Source organism: Pelodiscus sinensis, chromosome 4 (assembly GCF_052426305.1).
Source record: "Pelodiscus sinensis isolate ZL-2025 chromosome 4, ASM5242630v1, whole genome shotgun sequence".
In the NCBI taxonomy this organism is placed as follows: domain Eukaryota; kingdom Metazoa; phylum Chordata; order Testudines; family Trionychidae; genus Pelodiscus; species Pelodiscus sinensis.
In genome coordinates, this window is record NC_143055.1 from 60,048,325 (window position 1) to 60,063,110 (window position 14,786).

Sequence of the window (14,786 nt, forward strand, 5' to 3'; positions counted from 1 at the left end):
CATTGTTTCCCCCTTATGCATCTGTTTCCTTCCTGTGATGTGAAGCGGTATAAAACCCAAACTTGTAGGCTATGTCTAGACTGGCATGATTTTCCGCAAATGCTTTTAACGGAAAAGTTTTCCGTTAAAAGCATTTGCGGAAAAGAGCATCTAGATTGGCATGGATGCTTTTCAGCAAAAACACTTTTTGCGGAAAAGCGTCCGTGCCAATCTAGACGCGCTTTTGCACAAAAAAGCCCCAATCACCATTTTCGCGATCGGGGCTTTTTTGCGCAAAACAAATCTGAGCTGTCTACACTGGCCCTTTTGCGCAAAAGCTTTTACGCAAAAGGACTTTTGCCCGAACGGGAGCAGCATAGTATTTCCACAAGAAGCACTGATTTCTTACATGAGATCGTCAGTGTTCTTGCGGAAATTCAAGCGGCCAGTGTAGACAGCTGGCAAGTTTTTCTGCAAAAGCAGTAGACACAGCTGTAGTGTATGGGCTTGGCTGTGCATCTTGTGTCATCGTTCACAGCTGTGCAAGGTGAATGTAATGCACTATTGTATTACATGTATCTATCTGAAAATTCAGTTACTTGGGAAAGGGGTTAAAATTAATGTATTTTTGTATTAGTGAAAGCCAATGATTAAAAGTACCTGCAGTGAATAAGCTGACGGAACTAATCACGGTATTTTCCCTCCTCTGTTTTGCTGATACAGGGAGCCATAAGTCAAGAACTAGACTGTGACTAGCCCAACCCTGGATGAACAGGGATGATTTCATTTCACTCCCTGCTTTGGGCAGGGAGTTGGACATGATGACCTCCTGAGATGTCTTCCAACCCTATGATTCTATGAACAGGAAAATCACAGGGAGTAAAGATTCTCTACCCCCCATGAAGTCATTTACAAGTGTTGCCTCTTACTTTGGAGCAGAGTTTCTCAACCTTTTTTTATAAAGTACCCCCAGTACCTACAGTTTTCAGACACACACAATTTTTTTCTACCATTGCAACACATTTGTTTAAACAACTTAATCGTAGCCGGGCGGGCGATGAAATTTTTGGATGTAAAAAGTACAAAAATAATAAAGCGCTGTAAAACTTAAAACAAAAATTCAGTTTTCTCCAAATTTCAGTTGTGTTGACATACCCCCCAGACTTCTCTCGAGTATCCCTAAGGGTATTTGTACCACTGGTTGAGAAATACTTCTTTGGAGCATGCCTAAAGAGTGCAATTTACCCTAAATCAGCAGAGCCCTTTCTTTCTGTATATTTCCCGCCCAAGCCATAAAAGCACTTCTTCCTCTGTGTAAGAATTCCTTTTTGTTTTCCAATGATAAGGATCTGTCAGCCGACAGTCAGGGCAGTGTGTGCGTGTGTGTTACACCCAAGTCTTCAACTGCTGAGACACAGAGTCTCGTTGCAGTGGGCAGCCTAGGAGGCTGGAGGGCTCCCCGAAAAATAGTTTAACGTCTGTGACTTTACTGCTAGGATTGGGGTCCCGTCGCAGAGGGCAGCCAACAGGCTCTCAAACGCCCCGAGTTTATAGGAAGAGCTTATTACACCTTAGATTTCAGCTGCTAGAATTCGTAATTCCTTCGCAGCGGGCAGCCTTGGGGAAAGACTGAAAGGTGCCCCAGTGGATTCTGCCACCTGGGTGTGACACAAATCCAAACGCCCAAGCTCTCCCTATATCTGTCCCTAAGACCGGCTGAAGTTCTTTTAAATTGTGCTTGGTTCTGTTACAGCAACTGAAGGAGTCAGTTTAAAGCTTAAACAGTTACAGGTTTATTAAAGAAGCTTATAAATCATATGGTTACAATGGCTATTGCTCTATTTCTTAACTACTAGCAAAATATAGATCTTAAAAATGGTTACAAAGAAGATAAAGATAGAAAATAGAAATAATGGTACCAAGTAACAGCTTACTCTTTCTATGTGTACACTTAAGACAGAGGACCACATCCAGGTACAATTTTTACCCCCTTCTGTGCCTCTCGACTCCAGCATGTCAGGCCAGGGCTGGTCCCTCAATTCCTAGGAAAGACGAAAATACGAGGTGGGTGTCCCCATAGAACCTCGGGAGGTCAAACACCTAATCCGACCAGCAGGTAGAGGGTAGAATGACACTCAAAGTGAGTGTGTGCTGGACCCATCTTTTATACCCAGGGGGTCACGTATTTCTCTTTCTTATCTGTCATGCCAAATGGGGCTGGTCTGTCTTTTTGTGAGACCAGTTCTTACAAGGGAGTTGTGAACTTAATTTACACTTGTAAGAGAGATAACTAAATTGGAATTACTGGGGATTCTTTTCTCAGTGGGAAATTCCTCTCCCAGGGACTGTGTGTGTGTTCGAATCAACATGGGTGCCAGCCGGGGCAGTTCTCGCAGCCTCGAGGCCAGCTTATTGACTTAATCGCTCTCTCTCCACATATCTGTTTTTTCAGCTTCTCAGGATCAGATGAGCCAGCATAGACTATGCTGATTTTACTGCTCCTTCTCTGCCCTGTATGCTTCAGAGAGGCAAATAAGATGGATGATATGGGGGGTTGGTCTGTCTGGCTACAGGATCTAACACTGGGGTCATGATCTGGATTGTAACTCCTGAGAACCACAAATTACAAGGAATAATAATTAATCTAGTATACTGCTAGATTGCAGATCACTGGTGCATGGGTGTAACATCAACAAAAGAGGCCCATCCCACCAATCAGAATGTAGATTTGGTCAGTTGTTGTCCCCAGCCATATTCTAACACAAATACCCATATCTGTATCAAAGAGCTTTAGTGAATTATAGTTCTATTCACAGTGTTTTGATGGCAAAATGTTCTAAATATTTATTAGTATTGTACTTATAGCTCATAAGTCATCTCTATATGCATTTTTTTTAATATTTAAGACCTAGAAGAAATGTAGGTGATTTATGAATCAGAGTTTAGTATAAGTGGAACCATCTTACTAGCTGAAGAGGGGCAAAGGGTGGGGAAAAGTTAACTTGCCAACTAACCACTTTATTGTGATGCGTGTGTGGAGCCATGACTCATATACTGCAAGCGAGGACATGTAAGAGTACATTGTTGCTTTGTTTACAGTCTATCTGGGGAAAGAAACACACAAAACAAAGACATTTACATTGGCTAATATTCTGGTCTTTCCAAAAAAAGCATAGTTCAGAGTCACTAAGCCTTTCAGCTCTGGGTAAGAATCCTGGAATGTTGATGCAGGCATAAGGTTTCAAAAATAGATTGGTGTTTACATGGTGTGTACAGATTAAGAAGAAAAGAATTCAGAAGAAGAAAAAGTAGTATGTATTTTTAAAACAGTGATGAGCTCTAAAGGTACAATCTCTAAGCTTCCACAGAATTTAGGGGTGTTTGGATCCAGGCTTTTGGTTTGACTTAGCATAGGTATAGTAAATAGCTGCAGAGTTCTGATCTAATCTCCCTAGGTTCTGGAGATTTTCAGACCCAACATTTTTGGTCTTATTTCTAAATTAGATTAATTTAAAAAAAGCTTTTTGGCATATTGGAATATCCCATGTATTTTGGGATAGATTTTAATTAGTTTTTCAACAGAATAATATCTAGCTCTTTGACACTAAGCACTCCTGGAATCACACGCTACGGACTACAGTCTTAGTACAAAATATGCCTTCAGGCATCATTTGAAAACTATTACTATTACTAATTACTTATACTAATTACTGATCAGTATTATTCTTGCATGATGGAGGTATGCAATGGGTATTAATATCTCTGTATATATGCTGGAGTTATTACTAAATGTGTGTGATATGCTAGGAAAACTAGTAAACGGGTCTGCATTAGACAAAGGAATGAATTTTCCCAACCTGGAAGCGCCAACCCCAGAGTATGTGGAAAGACAATAAGAATGTATTTATATCAGGTAACAAGGTGAGGTGAAGACAAACCTCATACTAACAAGTGTGATAGGAGACAGCATGGCTGGAACTAGGGATGCTGGGGGTGCTACTGCACCCTTTGGCTCAAAGTGGTTCAGGGTTTACAGTTTGGTTCAATGACTTTCAGCAATCCCACTACACAAATTGTTCCAATAACCCTGATGTAATCTGAGCCCCAGCAGGAGAAAGAAGCTTGATCTTCCCAGAAGAATCCTTTTCAAAGATTTACTGACCTATAAAAAGGGGGGATTGAGCCTCATGTGATAAGCAACTGAATCAAGTGATTGTATACAATATTACTACATTTTAAACATGTAGAGAATGAGGACTTTGCTGAAAACAAGTGACACACTGATAATTAATATCAATATGAAATGTATATAATCATACTACATAGGAGTTATGGATACTTATTGATATTAGGATATCTGGTTTGCTCAGACAAAATGGAATGACACAACTAACTGCCTGTCTCCTATGCAAATTTAATAGAATCAGAAATCATGGAAGCCCATTTACAAAATCATACAGGCATTGAACTTTGGAAGATACAAGCATAGACAGGAGCCATGTCTGGCATTCATCATTAACCAGACACAAGAGAACTGAGTTCTTGCAAGCAGAGAAAGGTGGGTTCTTTAATCAAGGTATGTCTGAAGCAGATGGTTGGATTGTCTGGAAACTGAATACAGGTGAGCATCTTGACTTTTCACCTAAAAAGAAAAGTCACCTTGTGATTTTGTGTAAGACCTTAGCCACAAAAGCAACATTTGTTTTTACTTTTGAACAGCTGCTAAATTCTCAAAGATTATGGTAATGTGGTGTGACTTAAGGAGAAAGAATCTTGAGTAAAGGGAGATGAATAAATTGCACAACTCTGTGAGGTAGTCTGACTCAGATATCTTCTGCTTCCCCCCTGCCTTTATCAGGATAATTGAGTAGTAATAATTTGCTTCTGATCTAGACCTGCAACAATTAATATACCCCTCCATGCTGACATAGCTACATTGGCCTGTACTCTGGGGAATGAGTCTGCCATTCCTTTTTTTCCAGTCCACTTGGCATATGCATCTTTGTTTCTGTGCAAGGTCTGGGCTTCAGAGGGGATGTAAATGGGGTTCTTGTTCCCTTAAAATGGTGGCTATAGAATTTAAGCCTCAATCTAGCTCTTAGAAGCCAAAAGCTAGTTACCACCTATGCTTACAGAGCTACATTTTCATCACATTGTAGTACTATAAAAATGGTCACATCAAATGTTGATCAGTTACACCTTTCCAGCATTTTTTAAATGCAGAGAGCTAAATGTGTTCACTGTTCCTCCAGTTCTATGGAATGTCCCCACAAAAGGATGTGATAATTTTATACAGTAACTAGCAGATGTACCTGACATTGCTCAGGTCTTTAACAGAAGTAATTATTTTTTTGAAAAATAAATGAAAAACATACATGCTTTATTTCAATGATTGTATTTTTAAAACATGAAGGAAAATGAAGGCTGAAGTGAGAGTTTGGGGGCGAGGAGCGACAGGGAGTGGGTAGCTCAGGGCAGGGGGAGAGTGTGCTGAAGTCAAGGCAGGTGGGAGGTACAGGACTCAGGGCAGGGGGCTTTCGGCAGGGAGCTTAGGGCAGGTGACTGGGAGGGGGGCTTAACGATGTTGCCTGTGGTAGTGAGCGTGGTGCTGCTCCAGTTTCAACTACTCCCAGGGGACCAGAGCAGTGCTCCCCTGCCAACAGGCCCCCCAATTGCCCTCCCTCAGTTTGTAGGCTGTCTGGGGGAGACCTGGATTTGGAGGCTGCCACCCTCTCCATTGCCCCCCCCCCCATAACCTGAAGGCTGTCTGGGGGGCCAGACACAGGGGGATGCCACCCCTTTACCACCCACCTTGCAGCCTGCAGGATGTCTGGAAGGGGCAAGTTCCTGGTTTGCCACCACCCTGCAGTGCACTCCCCAGGACTTGCAGGCTATTGAGGTGGGGGCGAGGCTCTAGGGGCTGCCACCAGCCTCTCCCTCCCCATGGCCTGCAGGCTCTCCATTGTGGGAGCAGGCTCTGGGGGCTGCTCCCCTCTTCAACAGTGGCCCCAAAGCCTGCAGGCTTTCACGGGGGGGCAGACTGCAGGTTTGGGGTAGGGGGACTACTTACCCAGTCTGGAGGCAGGCAAGATAGCAGAGCCTCAGCCCTTGGTGCTGCAGCTGCCTTCACTGGCCACTCTCAATATTGTATTCCTTCTTTCTCTGTCCCCTCTCTTTCCATGTTATGGAAAACTGTCCAATTTCTGACACTTCCCATTTTTTCAGGCACCCTGACCTTGGTTTAAATTAATGCAAGAGGAAGCTGCATATAAATTTGGTGGCCCTACCTCTTACGGTTTAGGAGGAGTTCTTGAACAAATGGATGTATAGACACACAGACAGATGGACTCTCAGACAGACACATTCTAAAACATATATATAGATACAAGATAATTGTCTTTTTTAAATGACCTATATGAGCACATATTAATACACAACACAAATAGTTCATCTGTCTTACGTTTGTGAGTCTGCAATAGCATTAACTTAAAAACAAACATGGGCTTTTGTAACCTCTACTCATGGGAGGACTCCTCACCAGTTAGAGGAGTCTTACTGAAAGCAAGTAAGGATTACTCTTGTGAGTTGGGAATACTGCATATGGCCCATAACTTATACTTCCCTCATTGTATGATACAAGTTGAACCTCTCTTATCCGGAACTCTCTGGTCTGGCAACATTTGTGGTCCAGACCAGAGAGCCCTAGTGGCAGAGGTTGAGAGCGGCTGTGAGCGGAGCTGTCTGGTGAGCAGCAGCCCACAGAGCCAGTGACCCGGGGGCAGGGAGCCCTGGGAGAGGCTGCTGCCCCACAGAGGATGGGGCAGAGAGCCCCTTGAGCAGCTGCCGCTTTGTGCAGGGTCAGGTGGCCCCCTTGGGAGCAGTTGCTGCTTTGTGTGGGGCCAGGTGCTCTGGGAGTGGCTGCAGCTTTGCACGGGCCAGATGGCTGGGGGTAGGGAGCTCGGGGAGTTGGGCAGCCTGGGGCAGGAAGCAGAGCTTCACTTGCAGGCTGGGGGCAGCAGGCGGGTGGAAGAGATCAGCCCTCCATGTTCTCCCAGGCCAGCAGGCAGAAGAGAAGCCCCGGGAGAGCCCGGAGGTCTGACCTCCCCTGGTCCGGCAAACTCCTTTGTTCGGGACCACACTGGTCCTGAGGGTACCAGACCAGAGAGGTCAAAATCTGTAGTTAAAGATTGTGTATGTGATTGAGAACTGCAGACATGAATTGATCTTATGGCATGGTCCAAGTCAGTGGAAAGATTCTGAATTTCTTTCCTGGGCCTTCAATCAGGGCTTAGAATATTAGAAACTCTATGTGGAAGATGTTCAGATACTATGGTCATGACTGCCAGGATACAACTTTTTAAAATAGCTTTTTTAAAAATATTGATGCTTCAGTTACTGTTTTTAAAGACTGGTAATTTATATAGTGTATGAAAAGGTATTGAAATATTGAACTGAACAGGCAGTTTGAGATGCCCTTGATAACCTACTTCTCATTCATGTTTGCGGAGACCTTCTTTGCTTAGATGTTTCTATTCTGTAATCTTGAATTGCATTTCTGCTATGTACATTCAGCTGATGTACATAAAAACTAGAGTATTTCCTACTTTGTGCACAGGGTGGACAAACACAGCAATTGTTTGAGCATGTTTTTCTTTCCATTTATCACGAATATTATCTTATTGATTGTTATATAGTGCATGCACTACAACCATTTGCTAACTGCAGATATTGTATTAAAATATTCAGTTTCAAACACATGCACGCTATATAACTAAATAGAGAGTGTATTAAAAAGACTTATAAATCACAGCGGGCAGGACAGCTTTGAAAAAGGAAATGTTTTATAACACCACTGAATTAGTAAAAATGTGTGACTTGTATATATTTGAAATTTTAAAAAGTGTGAGAAACATAGCACTGTTTACTCAGCATCATATTTCCCCAGCAAATGTTTTTCTATCAACTGAAGAATTACAATAAAATCTTTAACTGAATAATTAAAAATCCACATCAACACACATTGGCTTGTATTCCCTGCTCCAGCCATGCTATGGTCAGTGCAAGACTGGAAGATATGAGTGTGAAATACAAATGGTTCCCAGCCAGCCACCTTTACAGTTCCCTAGTCCTAGGGCTGGCCAGAGACTGGCCAGATGGTATAAATTAAAGCACGCCTCCCAGACCCACTAACAGTGTGGCAAGAAGAGCAATTAGGGTTGCCAGAAGGTTTCAGAAAATATACCGAAAAAAAAGACCTCAAGAGTTGTTAAGCAACAAAAACAAACAAATAAACAAACAAACAAAAATAGCGTGGCCCCTTTAAGAAATGCGGGGTGAGGCTTTTTGGCCCTAACAGGCTGCCGGCGGCTGCCTGCCATATTGCCTCCCTATGCGGGGCTGGACAGCTCCCCTGCGGAAACCGGTAAGCCTAGTTGCCAGGCTGCCTCGTATTGAGCTGGAGAGCCCGGGATTTTTGCCTTCTGTCCGGGAAAAAATCAGAAAGTACCGGACATTTTAGGTGTCCGGAATTTTCTGATTTTTTTTTACTGGACAGAAAGTGAAAATACCGAACTGTCCGGTTCAATACCGGACACCTGGCAACCCTCAGAGCAATTGCCCCAGGGCTTGGTGATTCTAAAGGACCTGGGGATCTGGCCACCAATGCTGCTACCTTAGGCCCTTTAAATTGTCACCGGAGTGCTGCACGGCAGCTCTAAGAGTGTGGGGGTGTGTGCACCGTTCTCTGGTTGATGCTGAGGGCTGGGGCATGGTGTGGCATGCTTGCTTACCTGGCCCTGCCCCTCCCTGCACCTTGCCCAGGGGCCTGATATTGCTCTTGGCTCCCCTAAGTCCTCCATTCCCAATGGATTTACACACAGGTGAAAAACAATCTGGCTTAGGGCTGGCGACAGACTTCACCGGTCCTGGGCAATGTTTTGGGAGTGAGGGACTTGGTTTCAGCCCCGAAAGAGGTGGGGCTTCAGAAAAGGGGTGGGACCATCTGGGCTGTGCCGTGCCTCCCACAGCCAGCTCTCTGCTCTGTCCAGACTGTGCTGTTCAGGGCTCCAGTGGTGATTTAAAAGGCTGTGGACTCTGGTTGCCATTGCTGTTGCAGTAACAGCAGTGGCTGCCCTTCTGAATCATCAGGCCCCATGGCAGCTGCTCCCTTTGCACCCCACTCCACCCTGTTGACAGCCCTGATCTGGTCTTTAATTGTAAACATTGGTCTTTAATTGTTGACCAATGTTGCCAACCCTAACCATTTAAAAATCATGAATTAGGACCCATGAACTCATCAGGTTGGCTTAAAATCATGAGATTAGTTTTTATAAATGTTTTCTTTAAAGCTAGCTGAAGTAGAAGGAAGAATAGAAATAAACAGAACACTAGGTTAATACTGGGAGTGGGCAGAGAGATCTCGTATGGCTGCAGAAAAAAATAGAAACAGTTGATAGTAATTCAGAGGTTCTTGTGAAGGAAAATGTTTCTCTCAATAGGAAATTGGAACACTTGAAGAGTTACTGAAGAAAAGAGAAACAATGATGTTGGGATGGCCAATTGATCTTAACTGAAAAGAAACTGAAAAATTGCTCAATTGTTTTTGGGCCTAAATTTGCAGTTACCTGCTCTACAAGGAGTAGTTGATACAATTCTGTGCCAATTGGGGGATTCCTTTAGTTTAGCCCAATCCTACTTCCGTTGAGGTATATGCAAATTTGGCCATAGATTTCAGTGAGAGCAGGAGTGGATCCATCAACCATTTTTTATCCAAATCCTGCTCTTGATTTGGTGATGTGTTATTGAGTATGACGTACAAAGAATCTTTAGTGTAATTAGTTCATTAAATCTTGAAGGGCTCAAAAGAACCTTAATGTTAGGGGAAAGGAATACAAGAGAGACCACAATAAATGAAGCTCAGAGTCAGAAAATATAACTTTTTTCTTTGATTGTAATAGATGTGTATTTCATGCATATATCTTTAGGTATTTGCTATGCAATTTTATTATGCATTTTTAAAAAATTACAATAAATGGTTTGGAACAAGAAAACTATTGAAGGTAATAAAACGATAAGCATTATCTATACATACAAAAAAATCTGCCAATATTCTAAGAGTGAAATTCACCCCTCTTCACACAGTTAATTTGACTATCCTCTAATGTGATATATGCACATTAAGTGCCAGCAGTGCCCCTCTGCCATGTATATTGGCCAAATTGGACAGTTTGTATGACATGAACATAAGTCAGATATCAGGAATAGTAACACACACAAACCTGTGTAGGGGTACATTTTAACTTGCCTCTGGCACTATTAATGGATTTTAAATGAACCATTCTTCTACAAAGGAATTTCACAAGCCAGCTACAGAGAGAGAGAGAGAGAGTGTGGAATTGACCTTTATATACATATTTGACAGTGTTTCACTTGGGCTTAACAAAAATACTAGCTGGATGGCCCATTATGAAACCAGCCTTCCTTACATTTAACATCTCATTGACATCAAAAGCTAAGTATGGGATGCTTCCAGCCAACTCAATTAGCCTCATTAGCACTGGCACTACAATTGATGAGTACATTTTTTTCCTTTCTCTTCTTTTTCTGTTATATATTCTGCTTCCCCCCTTTTTTCTCTACTCATGCTCATCTGAAGAAGTGGGTGTTGTTCACGTAAGTTCATGATACTATGAATATTTTTGTTAGTTTCTAAGGTGCCACAGGACTACTCATTGTTATGCTAATATAACTTGTTTACTAGACATATTAATGTCCTCCAAGTTCTTCAGTTTGTACACTGCAGTAGCCACACTGACAGCCATTGCTTTAGTAATTTTCCCAGGTCCATCTATAACCCTCAATAATCTTTCTAGAATAGGAGAGGACAGTTTACTTCTTATACTTAAGTAACTACCCTGCTGTGACACCAGCAGGAACCCTGAGGGAGGCAGCTATACCTAACCCACTGTACCCCATTCTCTGCTTTTCTCCAGCTGCGAGGAGCCCAACAGGGGTATGTGCTGCACATATGTCCACCAAAAGTTGCTGCTGTACTGACACTAGTGACACTGAAGAGTTCAAAGCTGGAAGTGAAACAAGGCAGCTCCTGCCAGCCAACAACAGGTCGGAGAAGCCCCCCCACCAGGAGAATTCCTCTCTCCACCCGTGCCCTGGGAATTGTAGACTCCCTGGAGTGATATCATTTAGTTACATCCTTTCCCATGTTTTGTATGTCTCAATAAAATGCTAGATATCATTAGGTAAAAACCTATTTTCAATTTGAATTATTTTTTCCAATTCATTTTATAGTTCTGGAGTTTTATATCTCAAGATCAAGAGTGCTGTTTATCTCACTAGAAATATTACCCATTTTAATCAGAAGAAATCCTTTAATAATACTTCACATTCTAAAAAAGACACTACTTAGCTTTATCTTTTCATGGAATCTGTTTTCTTGTTTATCCTGTGAATTTTTTTTTCAGCGAACCTAATTTAATTATTGCAGTATGTTCCCTGATTATAACCAGAACCAAATGTAAGGAGGGAATAGTAATTTAAAATGTGTCACTAGGTTTTCTTTTCATTTTTCTTGAACTGGTTTTGAATTAGATTTTTTTTTACTTCATGCATTATTATGCAGAAGTATTAAAACAAAGCAGGAGCATACACGTGTAAATGATTACTATGTAAACTGTGTGTTTCTTTAAATTCATCACTGGTGCTCCGACGTTTTGGAATTTAAATAAATGTTATAACTTTTGAGACCAGTACTATTAAATACTGGTGGCCAGACTGTAAAATCAGTTTACTTCTGGCCTGTTGCACCATCAATAACAATAAAACTCTCTAATAGTCAATTATTATCTGAAATACATGTCTGCATACTAACACCTGGACATGATTGGCTGACATCTAATCGTAAGAGTGCACTGCAGATACAGAGACTGTATTCTTTTTTTCTTGACTATGATTGAAAAACAACAAAGTCTTAAAGTTGACTGTGCATTTTCCCTGCATTCAGCAAGAAAGAAGGAAGCCTCTGTTAGAATACACAGCATAGAAGCTAGTTGTTTTTAATGCCTGCTTCAGAAACCATGGTAGTACCATGCTAGGAGCTCTCACGGCTATTAACATGCCTGCTGACTATGCAGATTAAATTGGGTCCAGAGAGCAGTGCTGCTGCTGCTGATGCTAGCAGCGTTGATCTACATTCCCAAGTCCACCTATGACCAAAGTTCCCTCTAAGGCAAGCTATGTGGCAGCATGGCACACAGATACTTAATGAGACCCATCCAGCCAGGGGTTGCTGCTCTGTTCTCAGCAAGGAGCTGTTGAGGGAGAAGTGCTCCTTTCCCAACCAGGCCACTCCATGCCTGGAGCCCTAAAGCCTCTAAAGCCCCTAAAGCCCGAAAGTTGGGCGGTGCTCATTAAGTTTAGAGGGAACCTTGCCTGCAGCACACATTTTTTCTCAGGGCCCAGTCCAGTGGCTAGTGAAGTCAATAGAAGCTGTTTCATTGACTTCAACTGGTATTTGAGCAGACTCAGAGGGGAGGGAGTATATTACAGACCTGGACATTAAAAGAAGCATGTTACTAGCTAGGATGATCTTGTGGTTAAGGCAGGGGTGGGAAATAATTTTTTGCCGGAGGCCACCTCAGAAATTTGTAAAGTGGCCCCAAGCTGCACTAGAAGGGGCACGGCCTCAAACGGAAGGGGCAAAGCCAGGATACTTCCCTGCTTCCCTACCCACAGACCCTGATTGGTCTGGGGGTTGAGGAGCACATAAAGTCTTTGTGTCCCCCCCCCCCAAGATTTCCCCTATGCACCCATTCAGGGCCAGACTAAGGGGTGGGCTAGTCAGGCAGCTGCCCAGGGTGCCAACCTACGGGGGGTGCCTGGCGGGCTGCGTGCCATCAGCAGTGGCCAGTCCAACTGGGCAGCGGATGCGCCGTGTGTCCGCCCACGTGTCCTGGGGCTGGGCCCGTGCATGTGTTATGTGCCCAGAGGCGGGGCCGCACGTCCTGGGGGCAGGCCCACGCATGCACCGTGCACCCAGAGGCGAGGCCATGCGTCCCGGGGGCAGCGCCGCGTGCCTGGGGCCCGGGGCACCAAAATGGCTTGGGCCAGCCCTTCACCCATGCCCCTGGCAATGGGAGGAGACTTTGCATGCTCCCCCTTCTGCCTCCAGGCCAATCAGGGCTTGAGCGGGGGAGGAAGCATGCAAAATCTCCTCCCACCCTTCCAGGAACGTGTGGTGCTTCTAAGCACCATGCACTCCTGGCAGGGCAGAGGAAACTTCGTGCACTTCTCCCTGCCCCCAGGCCCTAATTGGCCTGGAGGCGGGGGAGCAGCAGGGCCTCTGTGGGCTGGATCAACCCACTTCAACCTGTGCAGGCCCTTTTGCTCCTGGGTTAAAGCCTGGACTGGGATTCAGGATACCTATGTTAAATTCCTGGGGGTCTACACTGGGTCTTTTCCTGTCTACACTGGAAAAGTATTTCGAAATAACAGCCCTTATTTTGAAATAACTTTCCTAACGTCTACACAGCCAAACTGCTATTCTGAAATAAATTCGAAATAGCAGAGCGCTTATTTTGAATTTGGTAAACCTCATTCTACGAGGAATAACACCAAATTCGAAATAGCTATTTTGAAATAAGTGCTGATTAGACACTTATTTCGAAATAGGAGGCCTCCAGCCTTCCCAGAGTGCCCTGGTGGCCACTCCAGCCTCAACCAAGAACACTCCTCTCCCTCCCTTTCTCCCCAGAGCCTTTAAAGGTGTAGACTCTAGCCACAGTGCCTGTGCCAGCTCCAAGCCTGCCAGCCCAGAGCCAGCAGTCACTGCCCCGATCCAGTGGCCCCAAAACATGAGCCAGGAAGCCACTGGCAGCCAGCCCTCCACCTCTCCCCAGGAGCAGTCTGCCAGCTCCCAGGAGCCTTCCAGGGCCCGGAGAAGGTGGGCGCTTTCCAGGTCCAGGGTGGAGATCATGAACCTTATTCTGGTTTGGGGGGTCTGTGATCTCCGCACTAGATGGAGGAACGCAGCCGTCTATGGCAGGATAGCTGCCAGCCTGGCCACCAAAGGCCACATGAGAACCCAGAAGCAGGTTTGCATGACAATCAAGTTGGTCCGGCGAGAGCCCCAACCCTGAGCTTCACCTCCCCCTTCTTCCCCTTACTTCCCCCTTCCAGCTGCCTTCTCCCAGGTTTCCCTCTCCCACCCTCTCTTCTCCCCTCTCCCACCTTCTTTTCCCCACTCTCACCAGATTTTCATTCCCTCTCCCCCAGTTTTGTTAAATAAAAAGAGTTTGTGTTCACGAAAATACATGTATTTTATTTCACATCAGGAAGGGGGATTAGGGAGGGGTAAGTGGAAAGACGTGAGGGAGGAATGAGGCACAAGCCCCCAGTGGGACAGACCAGAGAGGTTCCTAGTGCTCCTCAGGGTGAAAGCTCTCCTTCAGGGCCTCCTGGACACTGATAGCGCCCCGATGGACCTCCCGGATGGCAGCCTGCAGAAAGTGCAGCCAGGCTCGCAGCAACGCATCCAAGAGAAGCACCAGAGTGCCTAGGGGCAGCTCTGGCTCCATGTTGCAGAGTGCTGTGGTGTCCCGAGTGAGGGCAACCAGAGCGCACACAGACAAAATGCTTTTCTGTCCCTCAGCAAGATAGAGAAGTAAGCAGGGAAACCTGAGAACTGATTGTCCGGGGGGAGGGGTCCCTTTAAGCACAGACCTCAGATAACCTCAGGCAGCAGCCCCACACAGTAACTCCTGACCTGATGCCCTGCCGGAACTAGTTCTGGC

At 44.5% G+C, this 14,786-nt stretch overlaps 1 long non-coding RNA gene across 2 annotated transcripts in view; it reads left to right on the plus strand.

Annotated features, from left to right (window-relative positions):
* Positions 1-11,447, plus strand: part of LOC142829637 (uncharacterized) — a 43,263-nt gene extending 31,816 nt beyond the window's left edge. Inside the window, exons 2-3 of one of the 2 annotated variants that reach the window (XR_012904264.2) lie at positions 4,401-4,600; positions 10,971-11,447. This is a non-coding gene — a long non-coding RNA (uncharacterized LOC142829637). The remainder of the gene's footprint in view (positions 1-4,400; positions 4,601-10,970) is intronic. The other variant, XR_012904263.2, reaches the window with a different exon arrangement.
* Positions 11,448-14,786: the final 3,339 nt, after the last annotated feature.